The sequence below is a fragment of the Cyprinus carpio genome, chromosome B3, assembly GCF_018340385.1.
Source record: "Cyprinus carpio isolate SPL01 chromosome B3, ASM1834038v1, whole genome shotgun sequence".
Lineage (NCBI taxonomy): Eukaryota > Metazoa > Chordata > Actinopteri > Cypriniformes > Cyprinidae > Cyprinus > Cyprinus carpio.
Window position 1 is genome coordinate 23,041,139 of NC_056599.1, and position 16,285 is coordinate 23,057,423.

Here is a 16,285-nt window from a genome sequence, read left to right on the forward strand (position 1 = left end):
TTTAAAATATAAGGCATATACGGGTGATGGGAACTAAGGTCTGGAGCTCTGGTTGAGATGTAACCAAGACTTGTAATACAATACAGGAGCCCGAGTTTCTTGCACAGTGCGACAGGGCACCCAACCATTCAATAGGGGTAAAGTCTGCTATTAAAATGTCACTGGTCTTATAGCTGAATCGCATGTCACGAGGGTGCTGTTTTCTCCAGTCTAGAAATCAATGCACACTACTCCAACTGTCATCCAATGAAATGAATAATATGGCCTTTAGATGTTTAAGATTGTGGACTGGAAAAATTGCACCACCTCATCATGGACTCATTTGCAGTCGGCAGGTCTATGAATAAGTGTTGTTGTCGGTACCCCACAGATGTTCAGAAAGGTTGTGTGTGTTTTTTGTGTGTGTGTGTGTTGGTGTGTTGTGTGCTGGAGACTAATTGCCTGTCATCTATTGCTGTGGGGCGGTGCGCATGGAGCGGTGGTGTATGAGTCACTCGAGGGGCCCTTTAATCGTGATACTGTATCTGCCGGTGGATGCTGAAGGGGCCCAATGCAGGCTGGCGTGATTGTCTCGCCGACAAGGCCCCATGTAAGGACCACTGCCAGCAGTTAGTAACGGTGAATTCGTATTGAGCTTTATGATTACTCTGACCACAGCCCTCCGAACATCAATTATTCTGTGTGGCCAGGATTTTTATGACGAGTGCCAAAGTGCCAGAGTGTGCATATTTTGCTTCACAGGATACGCCTTGGTGCTGCTGGTTAATCTTGGAGCTGGTGATACTGGACAGTTATGGAGCAGGTATCTAGAAAGTTTGGAAATATTGTTTCTTCTCGCAAAGGTCCCCAGTATCATTAAAGCTCTGGAATATTCATATTTTGCTCAAGCTAACCAATTTTGTTTATTTTTTATTGCTGATACAGGTTTCTAGGGGCAGGTTGATATCCACAGGGAAGTTCGAGCAGGAAGGCAGATTGGTAAACAATGTCTATTTTATTCATTACATAGAGGGAGACGGGCGGAGTTGTCACAGAGGACTGCATGTCAGCAACTTGTGAGATTTGGAGTTTAAAGTCTATTGATTGGAGGTTGTGTTCTCTACAGCGGTTTGTACACTATTTTGTCAAAAGATGGGGGGGCAGTAGGATTGTTATTAGTGTTGGTCAAAAGAAAAATTGTTCAGTCAAGAGGTCAACATTAAAAATCATTAAAAGGTGACAGTTAAGAAATTTGTAGTAGTGTTAAAAAAATTCCAGTTCAAATTAATACTGTGTCTTTTTTAAGTTGCTATTCATCAAACAATCACATATTATTATAATGATTTCTGAAGGATCATGTGACAGATGACTGGAGTAATCATGGAAGTTCAAGAGAAGAATTCAAAATTCAAAGTCATAAAGACTTTCAAAAACACTAAAAAAATTTTAAAGACCCCAGACCTTTTAAAGGTACCAGATAACCTGGTATTGACAAATAATTAACACACATTGTAATTTTTTATGAATTTTTTTTTGGTATTTATTTATTTTTTTTAATTCTGTCCACGCTTTCTATAGCGTTGAGTAAACAACATGTCACGTGACAGATAAGGACCTGCCATGAAAAACGTTACTGGAAGTAAAAACTGTGACACCTACTTTAGCCTTTTTGTTCCCTTAATTGTTCTTAATGATTTTTCTATTCTTGTCTCTGTTTAGTAACCCCAGTGGAAACCTTTATAATATCAAACATGTTGTTATGCAGGAAGCACAAGTGTGGTCAGATCAGCAGACCTGCTGCTTCAGCACAAAGCCAGAGCTGCTCTAGAGGCAAAGTGCCGCCTCTAAGACCTCGGCAATGGGAGGGAGGCACAAACAGTGTGCGAGGCATTTTGTGCAAGAACCACCCAAAAATGGCACACGACTCGTTAGGCTAGGGGTATTGTGGTTCCGAGATCACCTCTTGGTGTACACGGGGGCAAACCACAGTGGCGCTCCCTGGGGGGGGGGGGGGATGTTACTGTGAACTACCTTGTGCAGGGGGAGATGGTACCAGTGGTCGGCAGCGCTACCGCAATGCGAAACGGCAGGTGAGTTATGGCACACCGCAGACGGGGTAGGACAGGTGAGTCCGGACTGGAGAGTACGACGGGAGCAGGTCCTAGGTCACACTAACAATAGCATAATGTAAGAAATTGAGCTGGACAATTATAATTATGGTACAGACCGCCTACCCAACATGTTTAGCTGATATGGGGGGCCGAACGGTATCGCTGGTAAGGGATGGGTCTAAACCACAGCAATTGCATTCACACAAAAGTGATTCAAAAAACCTGCAATAATTGTCAGCACTTCATTGCCCAGTGGTTTAATTGCACTCTGTCGCTGTGATTGATACACAATATGTTTTACGCAAGAGTGTAAAAATAACTTCCTCCAGCCTAATCCTGTGTGGATGTCTGAACTGGCAATAACGGAACACATGGAGCAAATCAGCTCGATTGTCGTGTGCAATTGCGTTAATACTAATACTAAGGTAATCTGAGATAACTGGTATAGGCTCCTAGGATATACTAATGGAAATGGTAACCGAGTGTTTTGCGCATACATTAACGAGAAGCAGCATCATCTGCATGAAATCACAGAGGTCAGTGTCCTGCTCTTGCAGGTCTCCGCGAGCTGGAGGCCTTGGAGGCCACGAGGACTGGTAGTGAACCCCGCCTGGGTGCTGGCCAAGTCTAGGAAAATAGGTAAGAAAAGTCCATCTGAAGATAAAACACACTAAATACACAACCGTTCAAACAGGGTTTGGGTTTGGCTATTCAATGTAATGAGATTAATTTCTTTTAAAAATCTTACTGGACAGATTACAGGACCATTTCCTACTTCACCTGCCATTGACAAATGTGCAAAACTCTTGTACAGTATCATTTGATCAATCGCTGATCCATGCTAATGTCTCTTCTTCTTTGTCTATAGAATGTCTGAAGTGGCTAAGTGGTTGCTTGATCCTATAATAGGCTCTGGTTTCAAATTTGTCTAAAGGGTCTGGTGGAGTTCTTGGAGCTGCTGGATCCTTGCCTTAACGGTGGCCAGCCTGTGGTCCTCAGCTGGACTTGGCCGCTCAAGGCAAGACTGGGTAGTTATGGTGTGGCTTACAATAGGGAGGAGACCAATCCTTGTGGGCATACACTGCTTCTTTGGGGAAATTTGCATTTTGCCATGTTTGTTTGTATGCAAATGCAACATCAAATCTCAGTTTGACCGCGCTATCCTGATGCTTTGCCTGAGGATTTTGTACTTGACACAAATGTCCCCCTGTTAGAAAAAGAATGAGATTTAAAACAAGAGAATAAAGATATAGTAATAAACCAAACATGCGCAGAAAGAGCCCAGAACTGTTTATAAGACGAAAGGAAAGATGGGGGGGTCCTCCTAGCAGGGGTACAGGTGAGGGCGGGAGCCAATTAGCAGGTAAATATGGTTGCGTTTTGGGGGAAATAGATTTGCAGGCGTGTTTGCGGATAACAAAAGGTTTGTACAGCCGCAGCGAGCTAGGAGGCGCAGATTCCTTACAGTGCACAAGTCATTGCAGGCTGGGCTTTGATGGAGTTGGTGGAAAAGAGACAAAACAGAACAGCAGGGACTGTCGGAGTGCGGGGACACGGGTGTACAGGTGTTTTCGCGCAGTTGATCCTGGTTAGCGTGTTGGTGCTGAGGCAAGTCAGTCTGGGTGCTGCGATGCTACAAAGACAGCCGCCAAATATGGTGAGAATATAAGCAGTTTTGTTTTATTCATATACATCTAAAACATATTCTAGTTAAATTACAATTCCATAAAAGTTGGGGTAAATTAGATGTTTTTTTTCCCCCCTTGAAAGAAATTAATACTTTGTGATTTCAACAAAGATACATTAAATTGATCAAAAGTGATAATAAAGACATTTATATGTTATGAAAAGATGTCTATTCTATTTCTCTTTTTTAATAAATGCTGGGTCCTTTAACCGTCCCATTTATCAAAGAGTCCTGGAAAAAAAAATGTTGCTCACAAGTTTACCACAATAATATTAAGAGCAAAAACTGTTGTTCGACATTGATAGTACTAAGAAATGCAACTTGAGGGGTCAAATCATCATAGAAGAAAGATTTCTGAAGGACCGATGTGACACGAAGACTGCTGCAAATTCAGCTTTGTGCCATCACAGGAATAAATTGCATTTTAAAACAGCTGTTTTAAAATTTCAATATTATTTCACAAGATTTATAGGTTTGCTGCTGTGTTTTATCAGTCACTGGGTGAGAGCATACGAGACTTCTCGCAAAACAGGGACCCAAACTTTTTTGAACCTTAGTGTGATGCATTTAATAATTAAATATTAAATATTACTTTAATATTGACTGATAACTGATGCATGCCGAATGACCACCGTCTGGGTTCTCATCTTCAGGGCTTTCGCCAATAACAAGTTAAACCCTAACAGACATGACGGACTAACAAACACAAAGTGCTGTTGACTAAGTAACCAGTGGGTGACGTGATTACAGGCACAGGCTATGCAGCTGCACTAAGCACTGGGTTGGTCAGGGGCCCTATGGTGGTGAGTAAATCAATGATATGAGGTAAGACAAATCGCACACATATCTAACCTAATGACATCTGTTAAGGTCTAATGTGTGGTTCAGTTCCCAAGGATGTTGGAGCTTGTACTTTTATTTTTCACAGGACAGAAGGCTGGGAAGCAGACGCTTAGTGGCATGGGTATGGGAATGGCGACAAAGGTAGATGATATATTAGAAGATCATTATTCTTAACTCAGCATGTGGTGGGTCTTTCTACCTTTCTCATCCATCTCCTCTCATATTCCTTTTCTGTCTAGGCTGATTTCCAAGGCCATGCTGTTAAACTCTTCAATGTTTTTTTAGCCCCTTTATGCCTAGTGTTCCTCACCGTGTTGTGCAGTTTTGGTGACAGGTTTTTTGTCTGCCATATTGCTTTTAGTGTTAGTTTTGTGCCCATTTGCATGGCATGTGGGTTTTGTGTGTACATGTGTTTTTGAAGTTCATTGTGATATGGCCTGATTCCCTTATGTTTCCCCAGTCTGTTTATTTGTCTTGTCCAGTGGAGTGTTTTTTCCCGTCCCTTGTGTGTCTCTGTATCGAACTAAAACATGCTAAGCACTTCATTGGCTGGTAGTTTAATTCTTACGAAACACTAAAATATTCCACCTCCTAAGGTCTGACTCCTTAGTGTTTGTTTGACAACTATAGATCAATGAGGGTTTCGGGAAAACAAAACTTCCCCGTGTTCTGCTGTAAGGGCACAATGATAGCAATTACGGGGTTTGATCCTGCACTATTAGCATCAGAACAAAGCTAAAGGTGGTTTAATTCATTCTGTGTTGAAGTCATGTTTGATCAAATTAGACATTACATGACTGTCTTAAAGTGAACGCTAACAAAGGATATAACAGTCATAATCTTGTGAGCTCTCATATGGGTAAACATACTTGTCTCAGTTCTCATCCATCTACAGGAAAACCACATAACAAGCATCCTGTGTCACAATCATGAGAGAACATTTCAGAGGAAACGAGTCAAAGCCATTGTTAAAGGGATCGTTAAGCCAAAAATAAAGATTCTGTCATCATTTACTTATTTACCTCGTGTCATTCCAAACCTGAAAAAGTCTTTCTTTCTCAAATGGGTCTCAAAAGTGTTTTTTTTTAAGGTCTATACAATAAAAGTCAGTGGTGTGCTAGTGTTGTTTTGGGACCCCATTTACTTCAAGTTTAACAGTTTATACATTCTTCAAAATAGCTTCTTTTGTGTTCCTCAGATGAAAGAAAGTCGTACCAACATGAAGGTGAGAAAATAGTGACAGAATGGTTATGTATGCCAGTTTTTAACTACCCAGATGGTCAGAAAAAAAAAAAAAAATACAACAGTCCAAGCAGACAATTCATAGTTTTTTTCATGACACGAGAACATTGTTTTTTTATAATACAAATACATCATATTATATTTTTTTATAATACAAAAAAAAATGTATACTGGAAAGAACATAATGCAGTATACGAATGCATATGATGTGTTTGTGAAAAGTTGCCAGTGCAAGCATAGAATCCTGTAATAAAACAGCAGATAATAAATACATATTGCGCATTGTCTCTAAAGGTTAAGAAATATTAAATATTAAGAATTATATTAAATATGTATTTTTTAATAGTGATTAATACAAGCAAGGTTCAAGTTATATTTGCATAGTCTCACAATCAGATCCAAAGCCAAAACTGACTACAGAATAGTTTTAAGCACTGTAATTTGTCTTTTGATATACATAAAGTCGTCCAGAAGTACTTCCCTTGCTCATCAGTATTTCTGCTGGCACAGGTCGTGCATTTCGGGATGCGGATACCTTCTCCATTGAAAGTTCATGGGGGAACCGACATACTTTGCACAGTAGGGCCAGACAAACTTGGAGCGCATGTCACTTCTGTTTGTAGAACAGCAGACCGTGATTTAAAGTGCAGAAATTGTCCTGATGACCTGCTTTTATGGGTACTTCACAGTTTCCCAGCCAATCGTCGTCCCATTTATTATCTTCATCCCACACCTCCAGTTTTATCTTTTCATTCTCTGCCAGGACAACATCACCCAAATCAAAGGTTCTCCCCCAGTAGGGTGAGTTGTTATCGTGATCATATCAGTGCGTCCAATCAGAATGTTTATTTTTTGTCGAACAATTTTTACGTACCCATCGGTCGCTGTGGTCGTGTCACCCCACAGATTTTGAGCCCTCACGACTGTGACCTTTACCCGAGAAAGGTCCACGCTTAGATGGGCAGCAGTCTGGTGTGATCCCAGGAAGTTGTTTGCGACAAGTGCCAGACACACGGGTTGTTTGGGTTGGTTTTGACGCCATCTTTGCAAGAATCAGTGCAGTTCCTCCAGAAGGACTTTTTCCAGGATGTAGTCATGGATGGCTTGGCGCAAGTGTTTGCGCACTGGATCTTTGGTGGAGATTAGCTCATGCAGGGACTCCAGAGAGTAAGAAATCACATCTGGGTTTTTGTGGTAGGACTCGAGCCATTCTTTGTAAGCTGATGGGTCTTTTCCTCCTGAGAAAAGGATCTCAGGCTCTGAAGTGTGACCTCCGGTCACCTCGGTCAGCCTTTGAAATAAAAACCAGTTGATTAGGGATACGCTGATATTAAAAGCCTTTATGAAGTGAACATGAAATTATTTTCATAAAATCAATTTCTTTCTCAGTGTTTTTGTTGTGTCCAGTACAAATATCTAACTTTAATATAACTTAAATGATACATTTACATTTTAGTTCAGTTCAGTTCAGTTTTATTTATTTATTTATAAAGCACCATTAAAACAACAGAGCATTGACCAAAGTGCTGGTCCAATAATGAAAATAATTCCTCAAAAAGAAAACAACATACATCAAAACACAGATAAAAAACACCAAAACATTACAAACATTTTTTATTTTATTTTATTTTTTAGAAAAACCATGTCTGCCAATGGGGTAAGGATAAATGTTTTCCTTTTGATAAAGTTTATTTTTCTTACCCATTAAGATTTTTTCTTGTTTTAAAGAAAACCTTTTTTTAAAATCTCAGAAAACAAGACTTGCGTCATTGTGCTTCTCGAATAAATGTCTGCTGATTTTAGAATGTTTAGATATTTATGCTGGAAAACAAAGCAAAACTACCAAATAAGAAATTCACTTTTTACAATGTGACCTGAAAACAGATAAGTGACTGAGATAAAAATTCTTTACGGTTTTGTCTAAATAATAAAATACAAATATTAAAAAATAATGGACAAATTCAAATGATTCTGTTAAATTAATTTAAGCACCACAACATTATAATTTACAGTATGTAAAAAGGGATATCAAATCGTAGATCTGCTAAAGATTACATTTAGTTATTTTTTGTTATTTTATTAATGTTTTTGAAGATGTACTTTAAGTGAGCATTAGATGATGGCAGAGCTAATCTAAATGTAAAAAATAGAGGATGTCCAGGACAGTAAATGTATGGACAAGCTAGAAATTACAATAGACATCATGATTTTAAACCCACCTGTCCTAAAGCGGCTGGAGAAGCTGCTTTTTGCTCTCTGTTTTGTCCTTGTCTTCATTACAGTGCTTACTTTCTGCTTTCATATCTACTTTTTTTTTCACGAATGCTGGCACTTGCCTCCACGTCCAAGCATGTCTCCTTCACCCCTCATCTGCACTAAGCCCCTGCAGGGCGGTCTCACACTGTCTGATACTGGTCACAGAGTGTACGCGTCCCTCCAAGAGTTACCTGGCAAAACAAAAAACCCCTGATTAATGGTTTGACTTGCAGTGTATTGTGTTGTTGTAGCATCTTTGGGCCTTTGTAATCCATACATGTGGAGTAAATTGTAAACCAGAATTACCTTAGTGATGTAATGGGTTCCATAGGTGTTAATGAACTTGTAAAAACGCTTTTTGAAATCAAGATTGTATGTCTTGGGAAGCTCCTTCACAGAGCGCTTGAACTCGGGATGGAGAACAGGCTTGTTGGAGACCCTGTAGCTGTAGGTAGACATGGAAAATGTTAGAAGAGATAGGAGCAGGCTATGACTCTTTTTGTTTCTTTTATCATGAATAAAAGTATTCAGTATTCAAGAAAGGCCATGAGGCAATGGAAGCTGGTATGTCGCACCTGTAAAAATGAACAAGAAATACTTTGACTAGCAAAATTGTACTTGTCTCTTTTTGGTCTTCTCCATTGAGTACCTCTGCAAGCTTTGAGTTAGTTCCAGCCAAAATTAATGAGCCTGTATTTTGCTTAACGTCTATACCCAAACTAGCCGCCCAGTTGTTCTCAATGGAGGACATGCTGGAGCTGACCAGTTCTTCACTGGACTGGTACAGGGAGCTTGATACTTGAATGTTGCACTTTTTGCTGGATCTCCAGTCTACTACAGATGTGGGAAGCTTTTGATTTGCTCCTTCCATGTAGGGGTTCCTGCAAAGGGTGCATGATTTATCCTTTCGCCTCCAGACCTCTGTGTTAATGACAAAGGCTCCCTTGCGCTGCATCTTGGTCACATCGTATCCTTCTCCGGCCAGGTTGGACCCGGGGGCGAAGGTTGCTTCTGCGCATTCATTGGGTTTACCTTTAGTGCATGACTGCACGATGGGCAGAAAGAGGTAAAAAACAAGCACCGCCCACATTCCTGTAAAAATGTGTATGGATGCTCTGCTTTCCTATGAAAAAAAACAACATGACAATTATGTGTGTGGGAGTGTTTATATTTTCTTTATATATTTATTTAATTTTATAGAAACTTGAAATAAACAGTACAAAATTGCACAATCAATGGTGAGTAAAAAAATGACAGAAAATTATTAAAATTACAGTCTCAACCTTCACACTCAAAATTCGAAATTATTATAAATAAACATTAAAATAATAAACAACTTTCTTCAAAATGAAAAAATAATAAAAATGCGTACCTTATATAATATTTTAAAGTCGGATCTCTAAAACATCACTAATTTTTAAATATTTTTTAGTAGGCCTGTCATAACAGGATGGATGTCTTGTCCTGCAAGTTTTTAATGACAGTCTGTTGCGCCATGAACATGATGGAAAAAGGTTATTGTATTGTATTGTTGTTAGGATTATGACAATTAGTTGATCTTGGCTACAGGGATCATAAGGAATATTTAAAAAGAACACATTTCAGATACTTTTTAATTAAATCCTATTACTATTATGTGAATGCGCCAAAACCTTCATACTGTAAAAAATAAATAAATAAATATTTAAAAATATTGATATTATACTAGAATTGTAATGTTTAACTGACTTCTGAAGTACGTCTGAAGTAAAACAATACATAACCTATATATTTAATCCCACTGGTCACAAAAAAGGTTTATATTTTCAGTTTTGTTGAATGTGGTCACTGAATGAGTAAACATCTTGATGGTCACGATAGTGACTGGAGGGATAACAGTGAACTTAGGTAGGCTATGCAATATAAATCCAATAGCAGTTGTTAGTGAAAATTGCTCTAAAATATTGCAATAACAAAATATTGCAATGAATTAAAAGTTCAAATGTTACAAATAAGTTACAATATTGATGTTGTAATACTGGTAGCACTAAAATAAAACTTTTGATATGCGTTACAAAAAAAAGTAAAACATTTTGTTGATGGTTGTTTTTTTATGTATTTGTCTTTTATCTCAGTATTCCTATCAATGTTGTTTAAGGGTTTTTTATGCATAATAGTAACCCTAGAATGTGATCAAACTGTTTAAAATAGCTGGGCAAAGATATAAAACTATTTTTTGACAGAAATATGTTAATTCAGTACACACATTATCCCACCAGTCCACAATTGCGACCCGACCGTAAAAACACAATTTTTCACACACTTTTTCAAAAATAATTATTGATTATTTTAAAGGGTTATCTGGGATCAAACAGGTTAATGCCTTACTTTTAAACTCTAGTCTCCAAAATGTAACTAATTCTGAAATATTAACAGGATATTACAGGATGTATGCCTTGCACTGGAGTTTTTAAATAACAGTATGTTGTGCATGAACGTGAACAAGGAAAAAGCTTTTTTGCCTACAGGGATCATGAGGAATATTATTAAAAAAGAACAAATTTTAGTTGCATTACATCACAGTCATAAAAAAAGCAGCAAGAAACAAATCACTATTTTCTTTAAAAGGTGATGTAAAATTCGCTTCTTACCTTGAACTACTCCGTTTTGTCTAGCAGGCATTCGTGAGTGATGTGTGAGAGGGGCTATATGTAGGAAATAAATGCTAGCTTGTGGGTGGGCTTTACCGGTATTTGCTACCAATAAAAAATACACTCATCCATTGTGGGCTGAGTGAGGGTACACTTTTCAGTTTAGAGGAATTGAATGTGGTCTCGAATAGCCACTTCAGCGCTGAGTATGCTCTGTGGTGAAATGGGGACTAGATGAAAAGTCAGTGGAACATGTGAGCTTTTCATTTACACGTTGACCTGTGCATTGTTAAAACATGCAGATGTAGAGTCAGACCGTTGGACTAAACTTGTCAAATCAGAACTAAATGTTTGCCTCACTGCTGCTGTTAGTCACATAGTTCCTCTTGTGGCGTTAAACCTCCTACACACTTTCAACAGTTCGCCAACCTAACAACCAAAAATGACATGACTTACTTAGAAAAATCAATTCAACTGCTGTTTTCATGATTGTTTTATTAACCACAAAAATTTGCATGCAAGTAAGTGCAAGGCATACTGAGAGAATAAAGCAAACACCCACAGATCGTATTAAAGATCTGAATAGCAAAAATAAAAGAAAAAGCTAATTAAGCATCGATAATAAAATGTTAAAGGGATAGTTATCCATCACTTTAATGCTGAGATGCAAAACACAATTTTTTATACATTTTATTTGAAGATTTTTTTTTTTTTTTTACTTATTTTATTGTGCTTTGATGATAAGCTTTCACAAAGTCTGCGTTTTGCTTTTAGGATCACTGGTTTGACTTAACAAAAAGCGGCGCTCATCTAAAAGCACCCCCATTTTCACCAGCTCATCTTTGGGGATGGGACGGGCGTGTCGTGACACATATACCTTCTCTAGATGGGAGGCCATCGGAGAGCCCACGTACTGGGTGCATGAGGGGCCAGCTAAACTAGGAGCACAAGTTACATTCGTTTTGTTAGTACAGCAAACCATGGTTACGTCGACAGAAGTCGCTTTTTTACACCCCAGGTTCTTTTAGTTGTATGTTGCACGCCCCCAGGAGGTCATCGTCCCACTTGTTGTCCCTATCCCACACTTCTAGTCTCAGCCCCCCAAACTGAGAGAGAACGAAACTGCCGAGATCAAAATTCCAGTTCCAGGTTGGTGAGTTTTGGTTCCAAATCACTGATGTTTCCCCTAGAAAGAACTTATGATTTCTCAGGACCTTGACATAGCCATCAGTCTGTGAGAAGTAATCTCCCCACAGACCTGTTGCCTTCATCACAGTTACACTAATCTGAGCAAGTCCGAGCTGTGCAGGGCAGCAGTTTGCTTTAACTCCAGGGTTGTTATGACAGGTGCACACACAGGGCTCTTTGGGGTTAGTTGCGATAACGGCCTTGCAAGGTGTAGAGCCAGAGCTTTTCTTCTTCCAAAGGGCCCTCTGCAGTATGTAGTCACGAATGGCTCGGCGTAACTGCTCATATTTTGGGTCCTTGACTGGCAGCAACATATGGAGGGGCTTCAGTGAAAAGGAAATAATTTCTGGTTTTTCTGGCACTGTGGACAGCCACTGATTGAAAGCACCAGGGTCATTACTGGCTGAGAAGAGGAGCGCTGTGTCTTTGAGCATGGCCACCCGTGATTTTCAGTTAACCTTGTAGAAAAGAAAGAAAGAAAATTAAGCTTGAACCCTATAGCTATCTATCTATCTATCTATCTATCTATCTATCTATCTATCTATCTATCTATCTATCTATCTATCTATCTATCTATCTATCTATCTATCTATCTATCTATCTATCTATCTATCGTATCGTAATGTACTACCTTTCAAGGAAAATATTAAATTTTAACATTTATTAAATTTAATTTATTAAAATTTAGATTCCCCCAATTAAATGTATTTATTAAATATTAAAATATTATTCTTATTATTATAAGTATAATTTTAATTACATAATATAATAAAAAAGTAATACAAAAAATAAACCATAAATAAAAATGTATTAATTATATTACAAATATTATAAATTAAAATATACATTTAAAAATATGAAATAAAAAATATTATAAACTATACACAACACACAAACAAAAACTATATTTATGTAACTAATATTTAATATCAGACTATATTGTTTAGCCATTTTTAACTAATAATTTAGCTGATAATTCAATTAAATCACATTCTGCCAATTCAAAGCACAAACCTGTCAGTAAAAACTGTTAGAAAAACTGTGTGCTTGCTCAGTTTTTTTTTGTCTTTGCTCTCTTTACAGGTGACGGTATGCCGTGTCTATGCTGATCCTCCCCATTACACTTGCAGATGCCTCGACGTCCAGACATGTTTTGACCTCATCCGTACTGAGGTCCTGTAGAGTAGCCATGCATTCTTTTACACTGGTCACAGATTGCACTGTTCCACCCAGTTTCACCTAACAGATTACAAGCAACAGTGACATATATGCAATAGACTGAGAGAAATAGCACACATTGATACTGATATATTTTGGCTTACATGGACAGTGTAATGTGTGCCAAACTTTTCAATAAGTGACAAGTAGCTTTCTTTTGTTGGTTGTCATATGTCTCCGGAAGTGTGGTTAATTCATAACTTAGCTCGTGATGAAGAGGAGAGCGGCTGCTAATTCTGTATCTGAAGACAGCAGTTTATAATGCTGCACATTAAAACCCATATACCATGATATTCATCACAGAAGTTAACTAATATATGTTAAGTCTTACCCATAGTATCCGCAGGATGTAGACTGCTTGATGAAGCTGAACTTGTCCTTTTTGGTCTTTGCCATTGAATACTCAGCGAGTCTGGAGTTCGTTCCAGCCAACAATCACCGACATCTTACTTACCATGTTGCCTATTCCCAGGCCGACTTTCCAGTTGTTCTCTACGGAGGAGGTGCTGGAACTGACCAGGGACTCGCTGGACTCATAAATGGAGCTGGATAATGACCTTTTGCACTTTTGGGTGGCCCTCCAGTAAAGCACAGACACCGGGAGCTCTGCTTTTTTGTTCTGCATGAATGGGTTTTTGCACAGGTTACATGTTTTATTCTTGAGCTCCCACTTACTCATGTCGATGACAAAAGTGCCCAGGCGTTGCATCTTAGTTATGTCGAAACCCTCTCCAGCCAAGTCAGATCCTGGCACAAAATTTGCATCTCGACACTCTGCTTCTTTACCCAGAAAGCATGCCGGGCTGGTTGGAGGAGGAAGGTACAGAAGAAGCCCAGACCACAGGATAACTAGAGGAATCATTGCGAGTTCTGCTGAGATACGTATACATAAATGAGAAATAAGACCAAAAAAAAAAAAAAATTCTGATTATAAGAGCACAATATTAATACTGTTAAACCTCAGTGCAAATGTTAATATATAAACTTTGTTGCTCATATATTGGTTCTAATCAAAACCTTTGTGCAGGATTTGATTGGTGTATCCTAGACCCTTCCTTATAAGTTTTAATGTTTTTAGAATGAATCATTCTATAGGCATGCTAGATTTTAGCAGTTTAAATTTATAATGTTCCCATGCAAAATCGCTAGAATAATTTTAACGCTGTTAGTGCTTCAGCATCATCATTATTTTATTTTATATTATTTGTTTTACAGGAGTTTAAAGTAGTTAAAAAAAATAGCTTGAAGATATTAATATAGGTATTATTATCAGTCAATAAACTCACAATTAAGTGAGTTTAAGCTCTTTTTCACTTACCTGCGAGGTCTTTTTAATTGTAATCTAAGATCGCCCAACACAGACTGAGAAGTACCTGTTCTGTGCTCATATTTATGTACACTCATGTGTCCCAACTGCAATGGACCGGTACAAGAACATTCACACTTGGTCACTGACTCATCTCATCATGTGAAAAAAAAAATGAGTAAAAGGCTAGAATGTAAGAAAAGGTGTTGCTTGACATCAAGGGATGTGGTTTAAATTCAGCAAAGAAGAAGATTCATTAGCTTCTTTAATAAGTGCCTATACCAGAATTTGAAAAAAAAGTTGATAAGCAATGAATCTCCAACACAGAAATGGAGACATTCACATAATTATATGCAAGACCTGAAAAGCAAGCTTATAGAAATCAAACTCTAAACATAGATGTTTGACACTTAAAACAGCCCTTGCAGGATAGAAGTTCTTTTACTCGTTTTTAAAGCTTTTTCATTTTTTTTTAGCATGAGTGTACTGCTTATTCAGATCTGTAAATAATGCAAACAGTATATTGATGCATGCATAATTCATGTGTTTATGCTAAAATGAATGTATAAGGCAAACTGTGTATCTTAGGTTTTTAACCATTTTGAACATTATCACCCCAGTTCACTAGTTTGTTTTAAATTAAGTGTTAAAAGTACAACGGCTTGTTTGCAGATTTAAACAAAAGGTCACAAGCCCAGATGCAGATAAACTTGTCATTGTATGACTGTGGTCAGCATGGGTTTGTTCTGCATGGGCTTCATGACTCATAAAACAACTATATACTCACATAGTGGTTGGAAATTTCAATTTATATACTTGTGGTGTATGTGTTATCTTGTGGGTGTTTTCACATGGATGTTAAGATACTAAAAAAATTGAGCGATTTTAACCTGCATACATTATAGTCATGCCTGGGAAGGTAACTGGAAAATGTAATATCCCAGACAGCAACATAGTGTTGGCCCAGATCCGGCCCACATGGATTTCACACGGGCCAGATGTGAGCCGGATAGGTTACAGATTACAAGTTACTCTGTTTAAAAATTTAATAAGTAATGTAAATATTTCAATGACTTTATTAAAGTAATGTAACTAATTACATTTTATTATTATTTTTGATTACTTTTGTAAATAATAAATGTCAACAGTAAATCATTTAAAAAACATTTAAAACAAGCTGAGTTAACCTTAATCTTCAAAAAATAAAGCATGTACATAATCCCAATTCGGAAATAAAACAGTTACCTAATAATCAATCATGTGTCCTATTCTGTGTCCTAAAACTCCTCAAACATGGGTGTCTCATATTTTAGAGCAGTCGATGTAATTTGGGAAAGGAATTGGTTAAATAAATTTCATTTGAAATGAAAATTTAATTACACATTTTTTCTCAGTAACTGTAACAGATTACACTTACACTTATTTTATAATTAAATTATGTAATTCCATTACATGTAGCATAACTATTAACTCCCCAACACTGATTATAGTCTGTACTGTTGCATGGTGCAAGGAAACAAAATACAGATTAATTAACTCTTTACAAAACAACTTAAGGTTTAAGCATGTGAACAGCTTTATTTTACTGAATCTTTTATCCAATAAAACAAAATATTTCCACTTACACAAAGATATTATAAAGAATAATACAGAAATATTTGCACCACAACTAAATAATCATCCAACCTTGTATCATTGAATGTCATTATGACACCTGCCAACCTCTATTTATAATTGACCTGCTTGAAGTTTGAGACAGGGGGTCTACACAGCCTCACACGTGTAATTAACACTTATAATTTGCATTTACAATGAACTATACTAT

General features: G+C 37.6%; 2 pseudogenes; both read right to left on the reverse strand.

Annotated features, from left to right (window-relative positions):
- Nucleotides 1-6,289: 6,289 nt before the first annotated feature.
- LOC122136880 lies at nt 6,290-9,212 on the reverse strand (annotated as a pseudogene).
- A 2,011-nt stretch (nt 9,213-11,223) lies between these two features.
- On the reverse strand, nt 11,224-14,598 carry LOC109060361 (annotated as a pseudogene).
- Between the last annotated feature and the right edge of the window lie 1,687 nt (nt 14,599-16,285).